Source organism: Canis lupus, chromosome 23 (assembly GCF_011100685.1).
Source record: "Canis lupus familiaris isolate Mischka breed German Shepherd chromosome 23, alternate assembly UU_Cfam_GSD_1.0, whole genome shotgun sequence".
In the NCBI taxonomy this organism is placed as follows: Eukaryota; Metazoa; Chordata; class Mammalia; order Carnivora; family Canidae; genus Canis; species Canis lupus.
In genome coordinates, this window is record NC_049244.1 from 28,082,193 (window position 1) to 28,089,731 (window position 7,539).

The following is a 7,539-nucleotide window of genomic DNA, read 5'->3' on the forward strand; positions in this document are numbered from 1 at the left end:
CCTGGAAAAGTGTTGGACATTTAAAAACATCTTGATATCCGGGGTGCCTGGGTGGCTCAGTAGGTTAAGTCTGACTCTTGATTTTTGCTCAGGTCATGATCTCAGAGTTGTGGGATGGAGCCTAGAGTCAGAGATTCTCTCTCTCCCTCTGCTCCTCTCCACTCATGTACTTTCTCTCTCTCTCTCTCTCTTTCAAAAATGCCTCAGTCTTAATCTTAAAATTTTCTGAGTGATTGTTCAATGTTATGGGGTTTTTTTTTAAGGGGAAAATAGCTGGGAAAACCTGCAAATCATAGCTAAGCCAAAAAGTTTAGTGTGTTTCCTTTTAACCACCAGAGACCCCAGCAGATGGACAGTCAGCATGGGACTTGCATCAAAGAAATGGTAAAAAGGACACATCAATCACTTATCACATTGGTGGTTTTCATTTTTCTTAGACTTACATGACAGACTCAAATTGGGTAATTTGAAGAGAGTTTAATAAAAGGACTGGTTATAGAGATGTAGGTAAGGTTGAAGAATAGCAAGAAGGAATGATATGGCAACTAGGGACAGTCGAACAATGTATATATTTCTGTGGAATCTGGGTCTATTTATTTTAGCAGTTAGCCTATTCTAATACATAAGTGAACTTTGAAAATTTGTAATTTATTTAAAATATATTACCTATATATATTTCTAAATTAACTATTAAATAGATAGTAAATGTACATGGATCAAAAATCAAAAGGAATAAAAAGTTTACAGTGGTAAGTCTGTCTAACCTCTATTCCTCATAGGTTTATTAGTGGATTTGTGAAACTTCCACAGATATATTTTATGTAAACAAGCAAATAAAAATATTCTTTTTTTTAAACATAAATCTTAGGAACATTGTAAATACTCTCTATGTTCTAAGAATTTTTTTCTTAGATTTTTTTGTTTGTTTGTTTTAAGACTTTTATATTTCGGGGCACCTGGGTGGCTCAGTCAGGTGAACCCCTGACTCATAGTTTCAGCTCGGGTCATGATCTCAGGGTCCTGAGACTGAGCCTGAGGTCAGGCTCCACACTCAGTGGGGAGTCTGCTTAAAAATTCTCTACTTCTGCTCCTTCTCCCATTCCCATATCCACACACATATTCTCTTTAAAATAAGTAAATAAATCTTTTTAAAAAAAGAACTTCACATTTATTAACGCATTGAATCCTCTATAAGATATACTGTTATAACCTCTAGTTTACAGATGAGAAAGCTGAGGAACAAGGAAAATATATGGCTTGTTTGAGATCACATAGCTTGTAAGTATTGGGGGTAGGATTTGAACTGAGGCTATCTTCCAGAGTCCATCTTCTTAACCACTAAATTGTATGGATTCAAAGACAACCAGCATTAACCTAAGAAATGTAATTCATTCTGCATATGTTATAAAGATAGTATTGTATTCTTCCTGTGGTATAATCATTTTTTAAAATTCCATTTATTCCCTTCTACTACTTAAGAAATTATGTACTTTCTATCTTTTAAGTGACTACTCTTAAAAATATAATATGTATGCTCAACATAATAAAGTCTACAATTAATATTTCTGTTCCTTTTTTTACAGATTTTATTTATTCATGAGAGACACAGAGAGAGAGAGAATGGCAGAGACATAGGCAGAGGGAGAAACAGGCTCCCTGCAGGGACCCTGATGTGGGATTTGATCCCAGGACCCTGGGATCATGTCCTGAGCCAAAGGCAGCTACTCAACCACTGAGCCACTCAAGTGCTCCAGTATTTCTATTCTTGTGCAAAATTCAGAAAGAATTTGCATTTGCTTTGGCTGAGTATCACATGGAACCATCAGCATGGAACCACTTTAACTTCTAGGTCTGGGGATTACAGAGGCAGTGATAGTATAAACCTGAATTCCAGACACACACTGGAGTAAGCCTACAGTAACCATTTCTCAGCAAGTCTGTTATTATTTTCATAATTTTTTTCCACATAAAAGAGGAGCAGAAAAAACTCCTTCCCATATTGGCTTCTTCTGCAAGTACACAGACTTTTCCTCAAGGGCCCTGTAATGGACTTCCGACATGGTCTAGGGCTTCTCTCCTGTTCTCTGAATCAGCTAGCCATGAGTCCTCTAAATTCCAGGTTCCTGAAATTGGCTTTTTCTCCCAGAAGCACTAGCCTTTGTCCATCTTTGCCTACTTCTGTAATTTTAACTTACTCTTTTTATTTTTTCTGGTCCTTAGGTATCTTTCGTACTTCTATATGAGCCCAGAAATGCATTAAAAATATATGTTATAATTTACCTCACCATTTCATGACAATGGAATGCCCAGTTTGCTGTACTGCCCAAAGAAGAACTCATGGAGTGATCTTTTCAAAATATAAGCTTAGTACCCCTACTTAAAATGTTTTAATGGAGTCTCAATAATCTTAGAACAAAGACTAAAATATATCTTTGACATAGACTGTAAGGACCTTTTTCATGTAGTTGTAATTTTGCATTTATTTGAGTTATCCTTTTATTAATGTCTGGTAGCCAGTCTCCAACATGTCCCGTGCTCTTGATTCCCACCTCTGTGTATTTGTGCCTTGTGTAGTGCTTTCCTATATTGACTGAGGATGACCTATGGAACCTCGCATAATGTGGAAATTACTGCACGTGACTTCTTAGGTGAAAGCATGGAAGACATTTCTATTTTTGCCCTGCTGTCTTGGATCACTCATTCTTGGGGAAGCCAGATACTATGTCATGAGATCACTTAGGCAACCTTCTGCCAATAGCTATGAGATTGAGCCATTTTGGAGGCATATCTTCCATCTCCAGCTGAGCCTTCATCTGGCTAACATCTTGACTCTTGAGAAACCTAGATTGGAACCACACACTGAACCATTTCTAAAATCCTGACTCATATAAATTGTCTGAGATAATAAATAATCACTGTAACTTTAAAGCACTGAGTTTGGAAGTAATTTATTATGTGGCAAGAGATAATGACAGTTAACCAACACAAAGTCTACCTCTTCTCCAACACCAAACACGTTACAAAGCAGGGATTCTGTTATGTTTTACTTTTTATTGCAGGACCTGTGTCTGGCATATAGTAGGGTCTAAATAAATATTTGCTGAATTGATAAATAAAGCAATGAATGTAAAGATTGTATATTTTGTGCCACAGAAATGACAAAAAGAACACCATGGTGGTAAGATGCTAGGACAATTATTCTGACATAATATAGTGGCCTGTATTTTCCTTGCGGACTGAGAAATTTTGAATCTGGAGTGTGCATATGTGGAAGATGCTATATTTGTGGGGTTTCAAAATATTTGAGCAGGGAACCACAACAACAGAGATCAAGTTAAACAGTTCTCATCATTAAGTCTTTAAAAGAAAACAAAACATCACAAATGATTCAAATGATTTTGGTTCTATTCCAAAGCAAGAATTAAAAGATAAAGTAATTGAAGTGTGTGGGTGTCTCTGGGCATGTATGTATGTATTCACCACAGTGATAGTGATGGTGGTAATGATGGCCCTGAGAATGGGGGTAGAAAATGTGTTGGTGATGGCTTTAGAAAAGGATGAAAATAAAACAGCAATGCAATATTGTATCAACCCATTGAAGAATCTGCCCTTTAGCTGATGGTTTCATTTCATAGACTTTTTAAAAAAGATTTATTTATTTATTTGAGAGAGAGAAATGGGTGCACCTGCAGGGTGGAGGAGTGGCAGAAGGAGAGGGATAGATAGGGCTAAGCAGACTCCTTGTTGAGTGTGGAGCCAACATGGGGCTTGATCTCATGACCCTGAGATCATGACCTGAGCCAAAATCAAGAGTTGGACACTTAACTTTGCCACCTAGACACCCCTCATTTCAAATACTTTCTCTTCTGCCCTGTGATGATTTCCTTTTGCTTCCCCAGAGTGCCTCATACCTTTCCTCCACTTCTCCAGCCTTTACCATCCCAACAAATGGCAATTCCAGTCCCACCTCCCTGATTTGTCCAGCTTTCAGGGATAACTCTCCCTGAACTTCATATTGCATTTATCATCTGTGGATCCTTCATCCGGTTTTTAATTGGTATTACTCCATATCATGGTTAGTGTAATATGTGCCTAATTCCTTTCCATGAGACAGCATTCTTAGGCAGGAGCAAGACTCCCTCAGTTGGAGTTACTATTCAGAGCCACTGTGGGGAACACAACTAGGCAGAAAAGAGGATTGAAACTAAGGTAGTTGTATGTGATATATATATATATATATATCACTGATACATAATATATATAATATCACTTGATATTATATATCAAAGATATATAATTTGATATTATATATCAAAGAGGATTGAAACTTAGGTAGTTGTAAGTGATATATATATATATATCACTGATATATAATATCACTTGATATTATATATCAACATATATATATGTTGTAAATTTTGTTTCATTTTCATTTGGGGGATTCATCAAAAAATGGCATATATATATATCGTCTGAACTAAGAACATAATACTCTAATAGCGCTTACTTAGACAAACCTTAATGAATAGATAAGAATCATTTGTAATCAGATAATAAATTGTATATAAATACAATTTGCTAAATAACATGTTTTTTCCCTAAACTATTTTCTTCTTTATGACATGTGTCTAAATTATTACTAATTCTGAATTTAATAAAGTCCAAATTAATAAGATTCAATTATTATGTGATATGTTAAAATATTAATTTGTGCTTGTTCTTCCTACACTTGTTACTTCTACCATGTTAAGCAACTGTTCAGGCCCTGAATAATTCTGGGGTTTTAATTTATTTTTTACTTTTATGATTTTTAGCAAAGCTAAAATCAAAAGCTGCTTGAAATCAAAGGATCTTCATATCTTTGTTGGAGTCAAATTCACTGAAGACATTATGTCATATGCCTTTGAGGAGCAGTTAGGGAAGAAAAGAATGGATATAAAGCAGAAATGCCAACCCTATCCACCAAGAAATGTCTTTGGGACACACAATGTCTTTGAAATGCTTTAATTTAGATTTGTATAGGTGGGGTGTACTCTACTCAATTTGATACCATCCCTTCCTCTTTATGACATTTGATTTGGGAATTTTGCTAGAAGGTAATAGGGGAAAGACAGAGGCTTTTCTAGACTGAAAAAGGCAGCTTGCAGATTTGAAGCAGGAGAAAGCAATTCTTCGCATATGGTGCATGTAGAAGGAGTTGAAGGTAGAAAGCACCTTTCACTATCTAAAACCAAAAAGCTGAATTTACTGCTTACTTTGTAAGGGAGAGATCCACTAGTTAGGTAAGATCTCACTGAATAATTCAACCCACTGATCTCACATGGGATTTTGGTGTTTGTGGGTTGTGTTGTTTTCAGGGGTAGGAGTGGATTGACCTTAGTGTCAGAAGCAGGTTCACTGGAGGGAGTCAACCACCTATTGGCTGATTCCCAAAGCATGAGACTTCAGAAGTGTGTGGTCATTGAATCCAGTAGCCATTGATCAAAAAGGTTTAAAACCTATTCTGGTGTTTACTAGTTACCATGGCTGTAAAACTACCAGTCTTTTCCTAGAAGAATGGGCTTTTATTTTTTATTTTGTTTAATTCTCAGGAAGATAGAACCCTGAGCTCATGCTTCCTGCCAAGACAAAGAATTCCATACCCACACAGAGCTCTCAAATGGAGCTTCCAGGCCATGAGTGACCACTGGGTTTTGGACATGAGGATGTGAAGGGTAAATATAAGCATCTGGAGTTGAAAGCCTCTTCTCTTGTTTTCAGCTATCATGGAGATCACATTGCTTCTGCTTTCCTCTCTGAAAGGAGTTACCCCACCAGCAACTAATAGTGAATTATCCACCAATCCAAGGATATAGTGGCCCAGAACAAGATTTGAGTCCATTTAAAAGGAAATAAATACGGTAGTTCTTTTACTGCTTCATTTATAGGTTGATACAATTTCCCTCATTTTATGTATGGAGAGATTGATACAAACCTGTCACTAAAATATGAGAATGGGGTTTTGTTTAAATTGGATGTAGAGGGTAAGGGATCAGGAGTCTGTAGCCCAAGCATGCATGTCTTCACTTCTCTGAAAGAAACCCATCATTTCTTTTATTTTTTGAAGACTTTATTTATTTGAGAGAGCATAAATGAGGGGAGAGGAGAAGGTGAGGGAGAGGGACAAGCAGACTCCCTGCTGAGCAGAGCCTGATGCAGGGATGGATCCTAGGATCCTGAGATTATGACCTGACCTGAAGTCTGACACTTAACTGGCTGAGCCACCCAGGCATCCCAGACACCACTTGTTTCTGAATGAAAGATTCAGCTAGAGTCTTGCTAGGGTCAGTCATAATCTAACATATTGGTTCTATTAATGTTGCTTTTAATAGAACTATGGTGGTTCCACATTTCAGAATATAAATCTATGATTGTTAAGGAGCCAAATCCATTCATTAATACCAGCAAAAAGTAAATAAGCTTGGTTATTTTACACATAATGCTCTAGATTTGCAAAATGACTTAATGTGATTTATTTTATATTGAACAAAAGTCTATAACATCTTTTGGAGCAAGAGATAGGAGAAGTATACAGAAGTCCTGAGTGGCCCCTTCCTAGCTCTAGTAATACCATTGGCAAGAGTGATTACAGGGCTACAGAGCTCTTGATGCTCTAGCAAGACCTTCATCCCCAGCTGAAAGCTTCACTACTGCTCCCTGCTTCAGAGTCTTCTGGGATTTTCTGTCATGTGCTATAGTCCTTTCCACATTAGCTACCATAGAAAGCATGACTTTTAAGTATTCCAAGATTAGCTGGACTCTTACCCTCATAAAGCTCTTACCCCATAACCCTTCTATCTCTTCTTCCTCCTGTCTCTTGTGCTTGCTTTAGCAACGCATATACTTGTACTTGTCTCCAAAGCCCCTAAACCTCTTAATATATCTTCTGGAACTCAATCAGCAAAATCCTCTATGCTCTCAGCATCTTCTTTGATTTCCTTTTCTTACCTAATTGCTATGATTAGGACTTCCAGTACTATGTTGAATAGGATATTAATAGTGGGCACCCCTGTCTTGTTCCTGATCTTAGAGATTTCAGCTTTTCACCATTAAGTAGGATTAGCTGTGGGTTTGACATATATGGCCTTTATTATGTTGAGGTATTTTCCCTACTCAACCTACTCTGTTGAGAGGTTTTTTTTTTTTTTTGAGAGTTCTTTTTTATCAGGATGTTGAATTTTGTCAAATGCCTTTTGGCATATATTTAGATTGATCATGTGATTTTTATATTTCATTTTATTAACATGGTATATCACATCAATTTCCATATGTTGAAATATTCTTGCATCCCAGGAATAAATACCACTTGATTGTGTTATATGATCAAGTACTGTTGAATATATTTTGCTAGCGCTTTGTTGAGTATTTTTGCATCTGTATTCATCAGGAAAATTGGCCTATGGTTTTCTTTTCTTGAGTGTCCTTGCCTGGTTTTTGTATTAGGGTAATTCTAGCCTCGTAAAATGAGTGGAAGTTTTCCCTTTTCAACTTTCTGGAACA

At 36.7% G+C, this 7,539-nt stretch overlaps 1 long non-coding RNA gene across 1 annotated transcript in view; it reads left to right on the forward strand.

The window, feature by feature from the left end:
* Positions 1 to 5,876, forward strand: part of LOC111091886 — a 43,771-nt gene extending 37,895 nt beyond the window's left edge. The window contains exon 3 of the long non-coding RNA XR_005376721.1: positions 5,761 to 5,876. This is a non-coding gene — a long non-coding RNA (uncharacterized LOC111091886). The remainder of the gene's footprint in view (positions 1 to 5,760) is intronic.
* The last annotated feature ends 1,663 nt before the right edge of the window (positions 5,877 to 7,539 follow it).